The 21,682-nt window shown below is 36.4% G+C and overlaps 1 long non-coding RNA gene across 2 annotated transcripts in view; it reads left to right on the top strand.

Moving 5' to 3' along the window:
* The first annotated feature begins 3,591 nt into the window (after nucleotides 1-3,591).
* The window catches only part of LOC141350078 (uncharacterized), a 74,252-nt gene continuing 56,161 nt past the window's right edge, over nucleotides 3,592-21,682 (top strand). For both annotated transcript variants that reach the window (XR_012358028.1, XR_012358027.1), the window contains exons 1-2: nucleotides 3,592-3,689; nucleotides 3,920-4,086. This is a non-coding gene — a long non-coding RNA (uncharacterized lncRNA). The remainder of the gene's footprint in view (nucleotides 3,690-3,919; nucleotides 4,087-21,682) is intronic.

Raw genomic sequence — 21,682 nt, 5'->3', positions numbered from 1 at the left:
CGTATCTTCTAGTACGTAATGTTGTTGCATATGTGTACACAAAGATACGTAAAAATATTGGAATCGCTTGCTTCATTTTTTATCGCAACTCATTCACTTTCGAGGGATCTTGCGCTGTGTCGGCATAATGATGCTTTTGGAAAGCCTACGGCGTGATGGCGTCTAAGTATGTATATCAAATTTGGGCATTCGTATGTATTTTACGAGTTATTTAATTCGTATGAATTCGTACAAAGTGAATCGTACAAATACGAAAAAACATTCATGAACCCCCACCCCAACGTCAGGGGGACGAAAGCAAATCGTACAAAAATGTACAAATGTGGTCGTATGAATTACTACGAACTAGCCACCACGTAAAATACGTTCAAATCGCATTAAGGTTGTGTTAAAATTGATCAGGTTGCGAAAAGCTTTTCACTGTTTGACAGCTATGTAAAAATGATTAGTTGGCTTTACTTAAAAAAATCAAGGAAACTCGTTACGCTAAAAAAATGAAGTAAGCAATTTCATATCGTTACGTATCTTCTAGTACGTAATGTTGTTGCATATGTGTACACAAAGATACGCAAAATTATTGGAATCGCTTGCTTCATTTTTTATCGCAACTCGTTCACTTTCGAGGGAACTCGCGCTTTGTCGCCATAATGATGCTTTTGGAAAGCCTACGGCGTGATGGTGTCTAAGTATGTATATCAAATTTGGGCATGACCTCATAGGCGGAAGCCAGTGGGCGTAAATAAGGTGGAAAGGAATGCCCACTTTATCTGGCATATGGTGAAGCCGTTGTACAGGTACGGCGGAAGTATGGCAGGTGAGACGCAGCGTCTCATTCCCTTCTCAGGAAACAAGGGTTGCATACGTAACCCGAGACGTTTCCTCGATATTTTTAAGTAAAGTCACAAGGAAATTTTTAGACTGTGGTGGGTAGGGGTAAAAAAAGAAAATTTGATGTCAGTAGAAAGATTTTAGATTTTAAGGGGGGGGGGGGGAATTAAGATATTAGGAAAGTAAGTAACATTTTTACGGTGAAAAAATAATTTAATGGCAATTAAAGGGTGAATTTAAATCATCCCAAAATTAATATGAAGAAATAAACAAATATATAATTCAATTCATAAAATAAATGTTTTTGACACAATTAAAACACAATAAAATACATAAATTTCTTTCTGCGCGTTCATTAAAGCAGGGTTTTGAAAAACATAGTTGTGTTACCGTGTGTCCTGCGGTACAGCCGCGATGCCCCTGTTGTTTCGGGCCCCTCACCTTAGCTCTGGCTCATTAATCAGATCTGTACAGGACTGCAGGCAGCCAGTGTGATGTGCCCACAGGAGCAGATGTGCTCTGAAGCTCTACCTCCCTCTCTCTCTCATTCTCTCTCCATCTCCTTTTCTCCTGAGCAGGTGTCCGGTGTTGGGTCCTGTAGTGAGGGCTTGCTGGAGGGTGGCATGTGTGTGGCTGTAACTAGCTTGCTACCGTGACGACAGAGGCCCCGGAGACCCCGCCTGTGCCACGATGTGATTGGGTGGTTTATAAAGTGGCATCTGCCGGCCAGGGGGCCATATGGACAAGCTGACATTTAGCGACGCTCTCTGTGCAGTACAGGGCCGTGCATCTGAGAGAATGGAGGACTTGCACTGTAACCTTTGCACACATACACAGACACACGCTAGAGTCTGAAAGCCCTGCTGTGACCGGTGCACACCCATGCTGTGCTATCTGGATATGGCACGTGTGCATCAAATAAAATGAGGCACAGAGATAACAGACATTAGATCTGAAGGGTCATGAATCAACACAAGGACAATGCAGGAAGCCCAATGTGCATATATGTGTGCTCAGCTGTGTGTTGTGCTGACATCATCTCATGTGTCCCGTCCGCACTGATGTCAGAGTCCACGCTGAGGTTCTGAATCTCTTCGGGACAGCAGTCGATTCACTGGACACATTTAATTGCAGATCTACGGTTTCAATTGACATCTTTCACAACATCACAGTGTCTGGGAAAATCAATCTCTTCTTGGGAAGATTTTCTTTATAAAGTCATGTGATTGGAGCAATTTAATAATTGCCAAATTTAATAAATGTCAAAAAGTGTTTTTTTAGAACGTCCTTTGAAATTCCAAAAAACTAGCTGATCAATAGAAAATACAATCAAAACCAAATGAGAACAAATGTGTATTGTCTGTATCATTATACACACAATACACATTTGCAGACATCCCACCTCTCTCGGACATTCCATGAGCCTCCGGCATATATGTATAATATCCCATAAATAAATTGGAAATATGTGAATGTAAGGAATTACCCAGCTAAGAATTTTTGGTTCCCATAACGTTCGTTTTTTAAGGTTTGTTTTTGGTTAGCCAGGAAAGTTTTCTTTACGGAAATATAGAACGTTATTTTTTAGGTTAGTTTAACGTTCCCCTAACGTTATTCGTAAAGAGCGTGTGGTAAGCGTGTGCAGAGGAGCACACGTGTAACAGACGTGCACACTTAATAATAATGGTTTAATTATATCTCCTAGAAAAAAATGAGATTAGAGAATGTTCTGTATAAGTTGTCTTTAGGTTATTTAAAAATAACCACCCTGCAACGTTATGGGAACGTTATTTTATGGTTACAAAAATAACCATTGCAGAATGTTCTGTATAAGTTATTTTTAGGTTATTTAAAAAATAACCACCCTGCAACGTTATGGGAACGTTATTTTATGGTTACAAATAATTACCAAAAAATAACCATTAGAGAACATTCTGTATAAGTTAATTTTTAGGTTATTTAAAAATAACCACCCAACAACGTTATGGGAACGTTATTTTATGGTTACAAAAAATAACAAGACAAACAACAAGACAAAGCTAGAAAGTGACATAGATCGTATCCTGATTAGTCTCTTTTTTGGATAACTAAACATAGTGATACCTACCTTGCTTATTGTAGATTATTTCCCTCCAAAATTGTAAGCTTTTCCTGAGAGTCATGTGACTAGATGAGCAACCGGGGTGTGTTCAGCGGGATTTCCAAAAGACTAACAAGGGGGACATTCATCTAAGGGACTTTATTTAAAGATTTAATAATTATAAATGCATTAATAGTTAAAAATAACATTTGGTGAGGGATATTATAAATATGGCTATACAACAGTAATGGAAAATTTTAGGATTTATTTTATTTAATTATTTTTAACTAAAATTAAGAAGACATGTTTGATGTTGGTTGTATTGTTTGGATAGTATTTTCCCAGATAGCAAAAAATATCCGCATGGCTTCTATATGCCGCCAGCCCCAAGCTGTCGGCTATAGGTGCGTCCCGCTGGCGGGGATGAAACTTTTGCCGCTGAATACGTCACTCTCATTTGTTGCGAGATGCCGCCAGCATGCAGCCGGCGGACCGACTGCTTAATTTATGCAAAAGCGGCTGCCACGGCGGTCCGCCGTCAGACCTGTTTGCGATTACGCCCTTATGACGCTTACTGCCGCCAGAGCACCGCCGGTGGTCCGCCGACTCATTGCTATTTTTTGCTATCTGGGTTTTGTCTGTATATGCAAAAATATATATAAGGTTTTCATTGCTGCCCCATGACCTCACTAGATAGGTCACGTGACAAAGGCGCAAGAGGAAGCATCCTATGACTGGTGTACCTGCTGTATCGATGCACATTAAACCTGGACATAAGAAGGTACTTTTTCCACACAAACACGTGTAAATATATTACCTTCATCTGAAACATAAATTATTTGCACTTGTTAGCAAAATACACGAAATACTGTATCATCCTACATTTGACCCTCTAAACAATTTAATATAAGCAGTTCAAAGGCTTCACTGAAATGAACGACGTTATAAAACTGTATGTTTGTATTCGGTGAGAAGCGTGTGGCGGTAATTATTTTTCTCCTCGCGCTCTAGCACGTTTCTGGCTCGTGGGTCGTAATTAATCGGTGATGACGTTTGTGACGCAGCGCGTGCTGAAACAGGATTCTCACCCTTCAACAGATGAAGAGGAGTGAAGTGGACTGTTCACAGTACAGTTTGTTTCTCTGTGTCTACAGTATATAAACGACGCACAAACAAAGGTAACAATACACAACAGCTCTGTGTCCACTGTCAATCAAACGCTATTTGTTTATTTGTTGGTCTCGCTCTTACAAAGAGCTGCTAATTGTTGTCGCTATTGAAGAGGAAACATTACTTTCCCTTTGTTTTTGTTTTCTTGTAACGATTGAGCCACAGCTCTAATGTGGTGTTTGATCTGCAATCCCTTCTAAAATAATTTATTCATGCCATCTTAATTTATTAATATGTGTAGCTTCCCTAAAGTATTTGGACATTTGAGCCATCCACCATGAAAAAAACTGTAGTATGCTAATGTAATATTTACTACAGTAAACTGTAGTAAAAAGTTTGATACTTTATTGTTTTTATCCTTGCCATAATCTTAAAGTACATGTACTGTACTAGCCTACCATTAATCAATTTACTATAGTTAGTTTTACATAATACAGTACATTATAGACGGTTTCAGCAGTAACAACCTAAACACGAGACTTTCGTGGTCATCACGTAACTTCCGGTAAACTCTGCGAAGAATAAATAACAACAAAGTCCTTTTAAAGTAGTTTATTTATATAACAAGCAAAATAATCAACACGTAAATTACATTGGAACCCAAAACATTTGTTATTTTCGACGAGGTTTTTGTGTAAGAGTTCAGTTTCAGCATCTAATCAGGCCATTAAACAAATAAAAAAACGGAAGAAAAGTTTGGACCAGACACTTATATCGTGTCACCTGATAAAACGGTCTATACATAAACGAGGTGTAATTACTATATTCTACATTATGTTTACTATAGTAAATACTAAAGTATATTACTGTATGTGGGATGCTTAAATAATATAAATGCATGTATTAAAAAAAGTCAAATAACAAAATATAAAAACATGTGACGTTTATTTTTAAGAAAGATCACAGACATAATTTAAATTTATTTAGTTTACAATACAATGGCAATTAAAACATGTTTTGTATGTTTTGCATTTGACCCTTTTATCCAAAGCAGTTTACAGTCTATTCAACCTATTCAGTTTATTTATTCACTGGGATGGATTTACTACAAACAAAAAGAATGGTTAGTATAATTACAGGATAGTTATCACAAAATTACCAATAGTAATCGATACACCAAAAACCATGATTGCTACAAATAACATAAAGGTCAAAACCTATGACATTCGCACCGCTAACTCAACGGTCTGAGCCACAGGAAAACCCAGCTATAATAATGTCTCATTAAATCTAATAACATTAGTTGTCAATTCAACTAGTATTCGCATAACATCATTCTTGTGCAAGTTCACTGTGTAACCGAAGCACTGGCAATTTCACAACGTGACAAACTATCACAGCATCAGGAAAAAACATCCGCTTTGAATAGTGCCTTCACATGGGTGGCTTTGATTTCTTTTCACGTCTCCTTTATCCTCCCCCAGACTTGCTGTTTCTCTCCAACTCTTAATGGTACCTGCAGCAGACAGACTAGAGTCCCTCAGAGCTTGTTTTAGCGGACCCCTCTCAATTCTTTCACAGGTCTCTCTCTTTACATCTCACGGCGCTCCTGCATAATTTGTGTGTGAGAGATGGAAAGAAAGAGAGCTTGATGGTGTATGAATGTGTGTTTGGGTCAGTGTTTCGCTTGACTTTGGTGGTGTGATAAAGCTGATTTGTCCCTGTAGTGTCAGAAATTCTTACAACAGAGCCCAGCGTAACCCTACAGAGACCCAGCACAGAGTACAAGACATTTTAATATTTATGTGTTAATACAGTAGATCTTGCAGCGCAGCTGTCAAGAGTTTATGCTGGTGGGAATTATCCACAGCTCTCTCTTGCAGACGAAAAGAAGAGAACATTTGTGTATCGCTTTACAATAAGATTCGGTTCGTTAACATTATTTCATGCATTAGCCAATATAAACTAACAATAAACAGTATGTTTTACAGCATTTACATTTTTGTTAATTTGATTTTGATTTTGGTACCCGTTTTTAAAAATGTTTGAGTAAATCTGAAATTAATATAAACTAAGATTAAAAATGTTGTAGACAAATGCTTATTTTAAGTAAATTTTAGCTAATGCATTTACTTATGTCAACAAAAACAATCTTATTACAAAGTGTTACCAACAATAAAAATACTTAAAAATAGTCTGTCATATTAAATGCTAGATGGTCGGGTGCTATTTGTGGAATGTACAGCATTTGTTAATGAATTTTAAAAATCAAAAGTTATAACATTAGTTAATACACAGTGAACTATCATAAACAATTTTATAGACAGTAACTTACATGAAGTCGACAGATAGTGGATTTTACAGATACTGATTACTAAGTTGGTTCCTACTTGCCGATAACCGATTAATCCTTCAATAGTTTGTTTAATGTTACTTTTCAAGACCAAAATCAAATTTTTTTAGATAATTTTTTTTCTCAAGTTTTGATGAACCTTTTTCAAGAATGGTTTCTTGGAACCAAATGAAGCACTGAAATTGTATATAAATGCATAGCTTGGTGTTATTTGTATTTATTTTTAAACAATCGCATTCACTGTAAAAAAAAGTATTTGAAGAGTTTCGTTGCAAAACGAGATAAATCCGTTTTTAAAATTTTTGTCAAAACATGTTTATTATTATGTTATCATGTTATCATTTTTGTTTTATTGTGCTACTTGAATGTATTTAAGTTATGAAGGTTAAAATCTAAACAAACCAACTGCAGTTAAATTGATATTAATTGAAATGCACAACCACAAAAACAAGAATTCTGAAAAATGAAAAAAAAACCTCTTCATTTGTTGTTAGAAAAGTTAAAGGAATATTCCATTTTCTTAAAAGAAAAATCCAGATAATTTACTCACCACCATGTCATCCCAAATGTTGATGTCTTTCTTTGTTCAGTCGAGAAGAAATTATGTTTTTTGAAGAAAACATTGCAGGATTTTTCTCATTTTAATGGACTTTAATAGACACCAACAATTAAAACTTAACTCAACACTTAACAGTTTTTTTCAACGGAGTTTCAAAGGACTATAAACAATCCCAAACGAGGCATAAGGGTCTTATCTATAGCAAAACGATTGTCATTTTTGACAAGAAAAATAACAAATATACACTTTTAAAGCACAACTTCTCGTCTAGATCCGGTCCAGCGCGACCTAACGTAAATGCGTAGTGACGTAGGGAGGTCATGTGTTACATATATAAAACGCACATTTGCGGACCATTGTAAACAATAAACTGACACAAAGACATTAATTAGTATCATTCCACATACAACAACGTAGGAACAATCCTCTTTCTCAACACTTGTAAACACTGGGGCGGAGTTTCGCGTTCGTCTTCTGTGACCTCTTGACGTGATGACGAATTGCGTGGGGTCACGCTAGCGAATCACGACCGGATTTAGATGAGAAGTTGTGCTTTAAAAGTGTATATTTGTTATTTTTATTGTCAAAAATGACAATCTTTTTGCTAGATAAGACCCTTATGCCTCGTTTGGGATCGTTTATAGTCCTTTGAAACTCCGTTGAAAAAAACTGTTACGTGTTGAGTTAAGTGTTAATTGTTGGTGTCTATTAAAGTCCATTAAAATGAGAAAAATCCTGCAATGTTTTCCTCAAAAAACATAATTTCTTCTCGACTGAACAAAGAAAGACATCAACATTTTGGATGACATGGTGGTGAGTAAATTATCTGGATTTTTCTTTTAAGAAAATGGAATATTCCTTTTAAAAAGTAAGCGTTTGTGCTGCCATAACATTTGAATTAATGTAACTTAAAATATTAGTTGGCAGTTTTTTTAATTAACTAATATTTTCAAGTTGAGTTAACTCAAAATTTTAAATGCAGCACAAACACTTACATTTTTAATTTACATTTTCATTTTTTTTAAAGAGTACTCTGTACAGGTGCAATAAGACTTTAATCTGTTGGAGAACAAATAAACGCACAGGCACCTTGAGGTTTGACTCTTTTAAAAACATACTTAAAGTTCACATAGTATGACATAGTAAGGGACACTAATATTTATGTATGAAGTGGTTTTAAAGGAATCAGATTGGGAGGTCGAGGTATTCAAGTTAAGAGGTTTTCTCTTCTCTCTCTCGATTTCTTTTTCAGTCTCTCATGCAGCACGGCTTGCAAAAGCGAGGTTAATTTCTTTACAAGAGCGCAGCACTCGCGGAGCAATTACAACAGTGATGGAGAGTTTCCTTGACTCCCTGTTGTTTAAAACCTGTAATTTATGGCTCGCAAAGAGGCCACACTTAATTTCTCCTCTGTGGTTTTAGAGGGAGGGATACAAGCTCTCTCTTTTCTGTGGCTTGACATTTTAATAGGGGTTTTGGGAGAACTGCACCATCTCAATCTGGTCCTGACCCAATGGGCACTTGATCATTGTTTCCTCGTTTTTAACGCACCGTGTTACCTTGAGGAGGGAAAAACGCTGAATGTAAAACGGAACTGGGAATTGGCAGTCCTTGTAAATATTCTGTCCATGGAAATGTGTTGCCAATTGTTCCACCACCGATCCTGAGAGCTGTGTGTGTCTAGGCATGTGTGTGTATGCAAACACTTTAGGATTGTTTAGTAGAGGAGAAAATTAAGTTAATAGTTTGCAGTTAGTTTTGATTCTGTCTACCAACATTTGTTCATTTATGCATTCGGTAGACGCTTCTTTCCAAAGCAATCTTCAGTGTATCAATGTTTTTATCAACATGTCTGACTGTCATCACTATCTTATAGGACTGTATGACCTTTTTCACATCGAGATTACGGAAAATGCATCGGAATTTGTCCGTGATCGTTTGTTTTTCACTCTGCCAATGATTTTCTGGAATCTGTGCGTGCATTCATATTTTCACATGACATATTTAAAGTCTTGCATTTGGTAGTTTTTTCTAAAGCATGCGTGTGCGTTTTTGTTTTTGAGGGATCATAAGGAGTGCATGATGCGCTGTTCTGTCAATGATCTCAGCTTCAGTGAGAGCTCCTTGATCTCTGCTTGCTGACATTTCTTGTTGTGAATGTTGATCTGCGTTGTCAAAGAGCTGAACCATAACTTCTTGTTGCGATGACACGCGTCACCTCACTACGGCACGCCCCTTACAGCATTGTTTCTGCGTCTTGTTCACACAGGATGCTTTCCATGAATGTTATGGCAATGTTTAGGTCCTCTTTACAGGAGCGATCCCAGAACATTTAGGAGACGTGTTTGTGTTCACCCAGAACCCATTCTGACAATTTTACGGAAATATTCTGGGACCAAAGTGCTGTGTAATGGGGTGTTCCTTTAGCTCAACATTGTTGTTTGGGTTTGATTCCAGTGAACACGCATACTGATAAAATGCAGGGTTCCCACCGGTCCTTAAAATCCTTGAAGGTTTGTGAATCTGGGGGGGAAATTCAAGGCCCTGGGAAGTTTTACAAAATATACATACATAGATACAGGTCATTGAAAGTGCTTGAATCTATTTTATGCAAGAAGTTTTCTGGAAAAAAATTAACATTATTTCCTGTGTAGTGTAGGATAATATTATAAAATTCTAGACTTTTTAAACACACGTGCTAAACTGTTCGCTTTAAATGCTTATATCTTCTGTATGTGGATGTTGATTCATACCAAAATGCTTTTTTGCATAAAACGTCTCGTGTTACGTATGTAACTTTTGTTCTCTGAGAAGGGAACGAGACGCTGCGTCTCCCTTCCCATACTTCCTGCGTCCCTGTAACGCCGTCTTTGGCAATATTTCAGAGAGCAATATACCTTTTGGCTCCCGTGTCACCCTGTCTTTGTCATTAAGCCCACCATTGGTTGAATTTGATATACACATTCAGACGCACTTACCCCTGGAGGCGTCCCCAAAGTGTCACTGCAGTGACGCAGCGCAAGTTCCCTCGAAAGTGAAGTGTTGCAATGTATCTTAAGGTAACACAATGTAACCTTGCTCTCACTTGAAATTTGTCCCCACATTTAGTCCTTGAATTTGAGGGTATTGGACCTGGAAAGTCCTTGAAAGGTCCTTGAATTTGAAGTTAACTAAGGTGTGGGAACCCTGTAATTAGGAAAATGAAAAAACATGTTCGTATTCAGCCTTCGGCTGAGTGTTTCATTTTATTCGGCCAAAATTTTTCCTTTCGGTGCATCCCTAATAAATGATGGTAATTACACAGTTGATGCTACCCATTTGGCTATGTAGAGCGTTTCTTATCAGTCATGAATGCTGCTTTGGAGAGCTACTACCTGTGTGGCCAAGACACCTCGCTAGAGCTTTATTCATATTTCATCACAGGTCCATCAAGTTGCTATCAACCTGAACAGGGCCATCTGATACTAATCTTGGGGCGAGTTACGCTTCTGTCCAGGAGAACTGCAGAAACACTGCAGAGAGAGCGAACCCACAGGAGATTTTTTGCGGGCGAATGCGGTATGCCAAGAAAGCTTAAAAAACAGCCATCACCACTCCAGTGGCGTTCAGGGGTCGTCCGCGGACATCTCGGCTCGCTAGTATATCACACTAACTCTCTCCCAGTGCCGACCCTCGGGCTCAGAAGCATTCGCTCTGATCATGAGGGTGAATCCACAAACAGCTGACACCGCATCTATCGCTCTCCCCTGGTGTTCTCCACTGGTGGACAGAGCAAAGCAGAGATGCCTAAATCTAACTCCACATACTGCTTCATTTACATCTCCCGGGCAGCTGGGAGAAGCCCCAACTGCCCCGAACGACCCTCAGCAGTCCTCTCATTGCAGGCCACTTCGCCTCTGGGTTTGTCTCTGTCCACATCTGAAACTTCCATAAAGTTTCGTCCCTCACTGCAGACCCTTAAATCTGTGCATTAAAACTGCTGAACTGGATTGGAACGGTCCGCAGGAGCACAGGGGTCTGGAGACCGCGCAGTCTGGCACGGTGGCTCATCATCTTTAATGCATCCTTGGCTGTTTTGTCAAACTTGTGACTTTGAGTATGGCCCACTTAGGTGCATTTCAAGTTATTTACAACATCACAAATGGCTTTGTGCAGCGTTTGTGGCCTGCTGTCCATTATTTTTTTTTTATGAGAACAGAAAATAACTTTGTCACTTAGTTTGTGATAATGGATTAAAAACATGTTTATTTTAATGCACTTGGTGTGTTAGAAATCTGCCTAATGCTTTTGGTAAAACATGAATGATAATTCTTTACAGTAAGATTATATTTTTTAACATTTGTAAATGCATTAGTTACAAACAATCAACAATAAAGTTTATCAGCACTTATTCATTTTGTTTTATGTTAGTTAATGCCAATACAATTGTTCATGTTTCTGTAGTTCATTGTGCATAATGTTAGCAGTTTAATAATGTTAGTTTTAGTAAATTACCACGAACTAAGATTAATAAATGTCAGTAAAATGAATATTGTTCAGTGTTAGTTTATGTTAGCTAATGCAACTGTACAAATACAATCTTATTGTAAAATGTGTTACCAAAAAAAACACAAAAACAAAAAACAATACCTTATAATAATGTAAAGGGTAGCACTTTATTTATAGTATGTGTACTTGTGTATAAATGTACTTACAGACAAATGTATGGTACTTACTTTTGAGTTTTAACATGGTAATTAAATGGTATCATTACAGTACTTACCAGTGGTAAATACTTGGTAGTTATATGTTACTCTAGATACTGGGTAATACCAGATACATACTTATAGTGTAAGTATACAGTCAGTAACTAACAAGAAACACTTCTGTACTTACAAATAAATGTACAATATAAGTTCTCCACAATAATGCATCTTATTTTATTTTTATTTTATTTTATTTACTATTACAGTCCTGTTTCCGTGTAGTTACTGTGGACATACTAGTGAGTGTACCCAATAGGTAGAAAATTAAATCATATCATTTAGATTATGAGACTTTAGCATGCAGCCAGGGTTACATAACCTAATCTGTGTAAATCATTAAACAGAAAAATCTAAATACAATATCATATTAAAAATAAAGGAAATGAAATATAATCAAAATGTAAACTAAATTAAAAACTTAACTTTTGTATAAAAGAAAATATTTGACCATGTCTATGAAATCTAGTCTCATGAGATTTGGAGAATCAAAGTTCGGTTTTACATTGATTTCAATCTTTGACATGATCTTCATCAGTCAGTATTAAATATATCAAGTAGGGTGGTCCTTATAATGGGCTAATTTTTTTTAAATGTTCAACTCTCACCCCCTAAATGTGTTGGATATCAATAAAAACACACCGTGCAAAATTTTAAATATCTAGAGGTTGCTCAAAGCCTTTGAATATTTCCGAAATCACATATTTTTGCAAAAACTGTACCAATTAAAAATGCACAACACACATAAAACTTGCTTCTTGAAGGGTAACTTTGTTCCAGTTATTTCAGTCTCTTCTGATCCGAGTAACCATATCGCACTTGCTTCGTGTTACTTCAACCATTGTCTCAGTGTATATTGTCTATTGTGCTTCATTCACATTGAAGCTTTCTTGCTTATGAAAGACATATCACAACTAAAACAGGAGTTTTAATTGCATGGAGCATGGTCAAATAAGTCCATTGCTGCCATAAGTATATATGATTAAACAATTATACATGATAGCACAATCACATAATACGCCAATGTGTTTAACTTCAAAGGTCTTAAATATTAATTAATATTGGAAAAAAAATTGCCCAATTTTTTATTTATTTATTCAAACATATTGGTGGGGTGAGAGCATGAACTTTTAAAAGTTGAAAAATAAGGACCACTCTAATATCAAGGTTATATTTTACAAAATGTACTGGACAGGTTGTAGGATGTTTTTCTGTAAAAAACAGTATCTCACAAAAAATAGGTATTCACAGGCAGTGTCACAGATGCCTTTTTTTCAGAATGGTGTAATTATAACATCTGCCAGCAGGGGCTAACTGGGCCTCCAAATCTTGACCCTTGCTATTTGCTATAAACATGACATTGTTTAGTTGAGTTTACAGTACTGCTTTATGCACATATTATGTTATATCACATCCCCCTCACAGATAATTGCAACAGTAAAGTTTATTTTTTCACCTGGTTATTGGTAATAAGGATTAGATATCACTTTATAAATAACCTTAAATAAAAAGTGACATTTAAAGAATGCTTGACTAAACGGATACAATTATTATTGATGATACTTTTCTCAGAGGGCGCTCTAATAACATATCAATGATCATTAAACTTCTAAATAGGGATGATATATATCCTGCTGTGAGAAACTAACCACCTAATCACCTTTCCCGAGGTGTAAAAATAAAATCGCAAAACAACAGCTCAGCGGTAGCTCCTGTGAGAGCTAGGTGTGTTACAAAGAGCATCTTTTCGATAACGGGGCAAATGCAGACATCAGGGTTTCCACAGCGCACCGTCGTCCCAAGGTAACGGTGTTGATTTCTTTTGAATGAACCTGCCTGAGTGAGTCTTTGATGTGAGTCTGTGTGATTGGCAATATGTCAATAATAGACTTGGAGGAGATACTCTCTGTACGTGGTCTGAATGGGGAGAGCCGGAGACAAATTAGTGTGTCCGATGGTTCTGTCGGTGAACAGGGGTTAGACATTCCTGGGAAGAAATCCCATAAGCGTCAGCTGGGAGATTGACAACCGGATTAGAGGTGTATTTTTTCCATCTAGCTGGAAACATCTAAATGCTGAGACTGATAAATAACAAAGTCAGAGAAATAGTGGGAAAGCGCTGAATATAAATTGATGTTTTGACATTTTCAGACTTTTTTCTAACTTTTGCATTGGATTAAATCCAGTGTTTTGGACAGGAAACTGCTGCATCTTGAAAATTAGCTCGCAGTTTGTCTTTATCTTGTTTAAGATTTTCGTCTTCATAATCTATTGGTTGAGAGGTTGAGTAGCTCTGGCCTTTCCTCCCTTTTGTGCACGTAGATTGCACATGTTGTTTTTCCTATCACCAGAAAATATTCACATTTATACATCAATCATAAAATCCTATTTTTTTAACAGTAAAAATTTAAATGCAGAAGGTTTCGGGGTGTTAGGCACACATATATATAGATACGCCATTATTGCCTGTTTCTACGGGCTGCTATAGTTGTCCGCCATATTGAAACGGCCCAAGGCGGTAGGTTAACCAGTATGGCTGTCACAATGATTACGTAATCGTCTCATCGCAATTGCTTGACCTCATCGCGATGATTTCAGATCACAGCAATGATTGCACATCTCTCTAAAAAACACAAGGGGGAGCTGCAACGCATGTATAAACAAGACAGTATCAGGTTACTTTTAAATAGTCTTACTTTTTAAATATGTGTTGTGTATTAATATTTCCTGCCAGGTAAACCTTCCAAAAGGTTTTATTTAAATAATCACAACAATGTGTGAAAATGATTTCATAAACAAACAAAAAATGTATGAGAATTAAATAAAAGCAATAAACTAGACAACTAATCTTCATGATCGTCAAAGCCCTAAACCAGGCAATTAATCGCCGTAATCGTCGCAATTTATTAGGCAATTAACCGTCAGCCAAATTTCTTAATCGTGACAGCCCTATTAACCAGTGTTGCCAAGTCTGTGGTGGTCACTTTAAAACTGGTGATGCAAATTGCTTTTCCTGCGGGTTAAATGTTGAAGGATTGTGTTTATTGACTGTCAATATTAAAGATAATTTAATTTATGAAAAAAGTGTTTGTATTTAAGCCATGGTCACTGGGCTAGATTTAATTGGCCATTGGGTTGGTTTTGTTGTGCAAATCTGGCAACCCGACCACAACGGTCCGTGAACACTTGAGAGCTGTTTGATCAAATGTTGTAGACCTATAATTAAAAGATTTAAAATAAAACTAACATTATACACTAAGATAAAAGTGTTTGGATTTACGAACCAGAGGCTTTACAATGTTATGGTATCCTGGAAAACTGTGAGGGACTTGGAGTGGTTGAATAACGTCTATGGTTAGGCATCCCATTTCTATAGTAAATTTGTGCCATCCCACCTAAAGCAGACTAACACTGTTGGCATAACTTACAAAAAAATGCAATTAATCTAGCTCCCCTCCCAAAAACATGATCAAGTGCAGAAAGTTTTTTGGGTTGACTTCACTAACCACATAAAACATGGCTTCATTTTAACCTGACAAATGCACAAGAGGCTACGTTTGAATAACAGTTCCCACGTCGATTAAAAACGTGCAGAGAGAGCCGTATGTGTAATGAACGCCTCTGTGAAATGAATTGACAGTGAAATGATTATTACAAAAACATTTAACAATTTTTAACACCTTCGCTGAGGTTTTTTATTTTTACAACAGGAGCAAGACATGAACAATAAATCTAGATGTAATTAAGGGCGTTTATTTGAGACTGATGTTGGCTGCGGATGTGTGGGAACCTGATGGCCCCTTAATTTGTGTAACTTTAGATTTTTATTTTTAAGGTCAGCTGCTATTTTTCTCTGAAAGTGGCACTTTATTGAGTTTAGCTTTTAGATCTTAATTTCTAAGGAAGCTTAAAGACGTACGCAAGTACATTAACACAAGCATTTGTAGCTGTAGTTTCAGTTGCTGTGTTTTTAAAATGTGTTGTTGACTCATTACAAGAAGGAACTAGAGTGTTTGCTAAACACAACTTTTATACTATTTATTAAAGGATAAGTCAATAAAAAAAAGATAATTTACTCACCACCATGTCATCCAAAACTGTTGAAGTCTTTCTTTGTTCAGTCGAGAAGTAGTTATGTTTTTTGAGGAAAACATTACATTTTTCTCATTTTAATGGACCCCAAAACGTAACAGTTTTAATGCAGTTTAAAATTGCAGTTTCAAAGGACTTTAAACAATCTCAAACAAGGTATACGGGGTCTTATCTAGCAAAACGATCGTCATTTTTGACAAATAAAAAATATGCACTTTTAAACCACAACTTCTCGTCTTCCTCCGGTCGTGTGACGCGCCAGCGCGACCTCACGTAATACGTCATCACGTCAAGAGGTCACGGATGACGTATTGAAACTACGCCCCAGTGTTTACAAGTGTGGAGAAAGAGGACCGTTCCGACGTTGTTGTATGTTGAATGATGATTGTTTTTGTGTCAGTTTATTGTTTAAAATGGTCCGAAAATGTGTGTTTCATATATGTAACACATGACCTTTCAACGCCATTACGCAATTATGTTGCTGCAATTATGACGTTGGTGCGTCACACAGCCGGAGGAAAACTAGAAGTTGTGGTTTGGGGGTGCATATTTTTGTATTTTTCTTGCCAAGGGTGACGTTCGTTTCGCTAGATAAGACCCTTATGACTCGTTGAGATCATTTAGAGTCCTTTGAGGCTGCAATTTTGAACTGCATTAAAACTGTAAAGTGTTGGGGTCCAATAAAGTCTATTAAATTGAGAAAAAATCCAGGAATGTTTTCCTAAAAAAAAAAAAACATACATTTCTTCCCGACCGAACAAAGCAAGACATAAACATTTTGGATGACATGGTGGTGAGTAAATTATCTGGATTTTTTTTTATGAAAATGGACTAATTCTTTAATCTTATACTTGGTATATGTTTATGCCTAACTTAACATTTACAGCCAAATTGTACGGTACAGTATGTTAACATTACTCAATGCACAACAAACTAACATGAACAATAGCTGCATTTCCATTACGAATTAAAAATATGTCCATCAATTTCGCAAAAACTCCAATACAATGCAAAAAGTTGAGGCGCTTTGTCAGCCAATTCGAAAATGGAATACATCACAAAAATGCAACAGAAATGTTCGCTTTCACCTGGCATACTTGGATAAAACATGCCTACATCTCCTTTGATAAAAAATAATCTGTGTGTTCAACGCTATCTCATGGCAATTCGAAAGGTTTTTTCACAAGGTGTCTAATTTGTATAAATTCGTAAGACCACATTTGTATTTTTGAACGATTTGCTTTTTGCCCCATCACGTTGGGGTGGGGTTTTGTGATAATTGCATGATTTTGTACGTTTTACATATGAATTTATACGAAATAGCCAACTCGTAAAATACGTACGAATTCCGGTAAATCAGGCTGGTGTGTTCGACAGGCGCATGACATCAAAGTATACTGCAAGAGTGATTTGAGAGCAAACTGCTGTATATGATTTCTCAATAGTTTTTTTTTTGACATTTGGAAAACATCACAAAAGTTCTGCCAAAAACTGTAATGGAAACCAGGCAATTGTACGAGTATTGAGTGACATCAAAATGATTAAATGCTACTAAAAACATTTTATTGTGCATGTAAACTAATGAATTAACTAGTTAACCTATGAGTATTTATTGTAAATTGTATGCAATTACACTTCAGAATGCAATTCATATCACAGCATCACCATGTGATGTTTGTTAAGTGTTGATTCATAAGAAACAGACATTTTAGTATAAGCTTGTAATATCACCGCCACATTAATGCAAGAATGCACACTAAGTATGCACAACAGCACTGCACACTTGCAAGGCAGAGGGCAAACGTTCACATCTGTACATACTTATATCGTTTTTTCTGGCCTGAGGAAATGTCATTCAAAATTTTTAAATACTGATGTCACATAATGAAAAATACTTCAGACGTTAGCAGTATATTTCCTGGTGACAAGTTTTTCAGATTTGTAATGTAATTTAACAAAATGTTTTGGTTTCATTTTAAAGTTTTTCTTACAGTATAAAGCTGTCCAAGGCATGGCTGAGATCCAGCTGAACTCGGTTACAAAGAATATAATCCTTGTAAATTATGACTAGTGCGTCTGCCAAATGATCTTACTAACAGAATGTAAACAAATGTCCTCAAAAATCTGAGATTTTAAAAGATTACACAGTTTACCAAGGTTCAGTTTTCATCTTGTCAATGCTCAGAGCTGTAATTTAGCTTGATTAAGGAGTTTTGGAAACACTTCTGCTGAATGTTGTGACACATACACAAAATCTTCAGTCATGGTGCAGGTACAGTACACGTCCATCATATCTGCTATAAAGCACACACACACTGCATTTTTAAATTAGTTAAAAAAAATAGGGCTGGGAAAAGATTAATCGCGATTAATCGCATACAAAATAAAAGTTATTTTTTTTCCATAATATATGTGTGTGTACCAGTGACTGCTCATCCGAGGATGCGCTAATTCAAAATAAGTGTTCGGATTGTCACGTGTGTGGTTCCCTTTTCCAAAATATGTGTCCTGCGTGTCGAGAGATCCTGTGCATCACATGTTTTGTCAAAATAAGTGCCTGCTGCACACGCGTCAAAACCGTCTATGATAAAAGAGACGCTCACGTTCCCAAAATACACGCTAGATACTCCCTTAACAGTAAACTTTGATTACGCATGAGATTATGTGAGTATCTGGCAAACGCGAGCATCTCTTTTATCATACACCCCGCGCCTGCAGCAGGCACTTAATTTGGCATGACACGTGATGCACACGAGATCTCTCAAAGCGCAGAACACATATTTTAAAATTACGAACCACACACATGACAAGCTACATACATGTTGTGACGTATATATGAAGAGTTTGGTTCCAAAACGCAATAAATCCATTTTGACAAATTTCGGTAAAAACGTGTTTTCTATACCAAGAAAGTGACAAGATGAAAACCAGTATTTTCTGTTACAAACTTTCACATAGCATCTTTAGGTTATAAAAACATAAAAAATTCAAATCCATAACTTGATTTTCAAAGATTTATTATAAAAACGAATTATTTTTTCCACAAAATGCAATAAATCCATGACAGTTTTTTATTTCAAAATGCTATAAATCTATTAAATCAATGTATAAATGTGCATTCATCTTTACCATTTTATATTTATTTAGTTGACTAGTGGTATACAATGATTAAAAAATAAACATTAATGGCATTAACCAAAACACTTACTTTGTTATATTAAGAACACAATGTTTTAGCATGAGAAGCTGATGCTGTCTGGAGAACAAGCAACCGAGTGCCTCTCGCGGAAATTATTAGCTGTTGATGGCTTACGTTTCTTTCCCGTCACAGAAAACCATCACAGGTTTGGCAATGCTATTAAAGTATTATTTTGTTTTGTTTGTTGATCACGAAGTACAAAGTAGATGAGGAAAATTAGGATTCCGTTTTCTCAGCGCGCCGCCATGTTTGTTTACATTGCGTGAATGGTCCGCTGTAATATCAGAAATGGATTTACTGCATTCTGTTAAAAAGGATCAGTGGCGTTTGTCGCATTTTGGGAAAAAAGGGAGAAAAGATGACAGAATATCACGGCGGGTATTGGATTTTGCGTAAAATTAATTATTTACTTTTAACTACTGATCTGATATAATACTGATTTTGGCAGTAACTCATTTTTTTCAAAAATGGCGTTTATTGCGTTTTGGAACCAAACTCTTCATATATATATATATATACTCATATATTATGCCAAAAATCACTTTTATTTAGTTATTTAGATTAATCGCGATGATTTTTTTCCAGCCCTAATTAAAAACTATCTTTATTCACAATATTATATATTTTTATTTACAAATGAAGGCATCTCAAAAGGGACGTTTTGCTCACTTTTGGGTACAAATGTGTCCTCAAATATGTAGAGTAGACACACACACACTTTAGATGTAGTCTGCTTTGTCATAATCCGATTTCTTCACCATTTATTGTTTTTATAAAAGGTGATGAATCATTTTTTATTTATCAATTATGATAAAAAAGTGATTTTTAAATTAAATAAGATATATGGATCATAATGACCAATGCAATCTAAGAAGAGTTATCTATAAGCAGGGTCACAAATAAGCAGAGCTGATGAGGTGCGGGTGATCTACTCACGCCTGATGCGCTTGAGTTCAGCGCCACAGACATCACAGCGAAAAATATGTGGTGTGAAATACCAGCTAACGAAGCCATAGTACAGTGAAAAGAACTGGAGGACCAAAAATATGAAGGTTTACAGGAAGTTTTGAAACACCTGGTATTGTGTGACTTCCAGTGACTCCTGTTTTATTTACTTCAGCAAATAAAAAATACATGGCTTGGCAAACAATATTTTTGAATAATATGCTCCTCTGCCATTCCAAATAAACTGATGTGTTTAAAAATCCTTTGCCTTGTACCACACGCTTTCTGATCTCTGTGATGTCTCCTCTTATCAGCAACAATTGCAGCCATTTCAAGCGCAAAATGATTTAAGACATGCTTCTTTCAACGTTAAATAATGACACAAATACCAGTCATAACACACACGCATTAGTAAATCGTGTTGCATGAATTATTTAAAATAATTTCCTACCATAAATTTTGCGTCTGAAAGGGAAACTCCTAGAAATGCATAGGTCAGTCGCAAAAATAACTAGACCACACCTTTTCAGCGCTAATTATCCACTGCGCGTTTTTAGTTAATCCCGACAGTCATTATTAATTACCCTTTACTGTTTATTCTGAAGTCGATTTTCTCATTGACCAGAGCAAATGACTTTCCCTGAAATGTTTTTCTGCTTTGACGGCTCAGAAAATGTCTAAAAGTCATATGAATAATGTTTTTCCAAAGTAACAGATGTGCTAATAAGCTTGAGGACAGAACTGGATGTGAATCTGGAGATCGGGAACAGATAAAGAGATTTGGTTTAAGGAACTGGGTTGCACCTTGATTCTGGCCTGTTTCTGTACTGAGAGGTCCAGAAAGACTTTTTAGTCTGAAGACACGTCCAACATGTATTAAAAAGAAAAATTACAGCCGCATTGCGTGGAAGTTTTATTACTTAGTGAGAGAATGGTTTTATGTACAGTGGCTAAAGATAATGCACTTTAACATGTAACGGTTGCTCAATACAGCATTGAGACCTTAACTTCAGTATAATTAATTGCAGGCAATGAAATATTGTTAAAACAGAAAAATATAAAACATGACGGCATATTTATTAAATGTTTACTTTTAAAAACAGCTCATGTTGATGTATTTTTAAGCTTCTTATTTTACTGTAGCCTTATTAAAAAGTTTACCTAAACTAGTAAGAGTTTGAAAGAGTTGCACCATGGGTAAAACACAATGTGTAAAGTTCAAATTATTGAACTATATTACTTTACCCAGGTAATATATTTTATTTCCTAAACTAAAACACCAAATGAACATCATTACGTATTTTCAAATATGTGTTTTTTTTTTGACCAAAAACAGACGAAGGCTTATGGAAAACCCGTTTAAAGCGCCAGGGGCACGGAAATGACTCACTTCAGGTTTAATAAAATGTTTTATAAAAAGGCCGTATCATAAGACACGTTTAAAATGACACGTACCAGATGGGCAGAGTGACACATTTCATTTAAGCGATATATGAAGGAAAGTGTATGTGTGGCTGTGTCAGTGATTTTAAGGGGCACCCGTGGGATTTCTCAGCTCCGGGTTCACAATGTTTCCACCAGCGGCTTAGTTTACCTCAGCAATACCACATCAAGCAAGCTACATTTCAGCCAGCCTTGACACCCAGCCTGTGATGTCATAGTGATGTAAGAAAAGCTATGACATCATGGGTTGAGATGGGTGTTACGGAACTCGTGTCATATTGTCTCATAACAGTTTGCATGACCACCAACAGTTATGTACGATGAGTCAGTT

Source organism: Misgurnus anguillicaudatus, chromosome 16, assembly GCF_027580225.2.
Source record: "Misgurnus anguillicaudatus chromosome 16, ASM2758022v2, whole genome shotgun sequence".
Taxonomy (NCBI): domain Eukaryota; kingdom Metazoa; phylum Chordata; class Actinopteri; order Cypriniformes; family Cobitidae; genus Misgurnus; species Misgurnus anguillicaudatus.
This window is presented reverse-complemented; position numbering and strand designations above follow the sequence as displayed.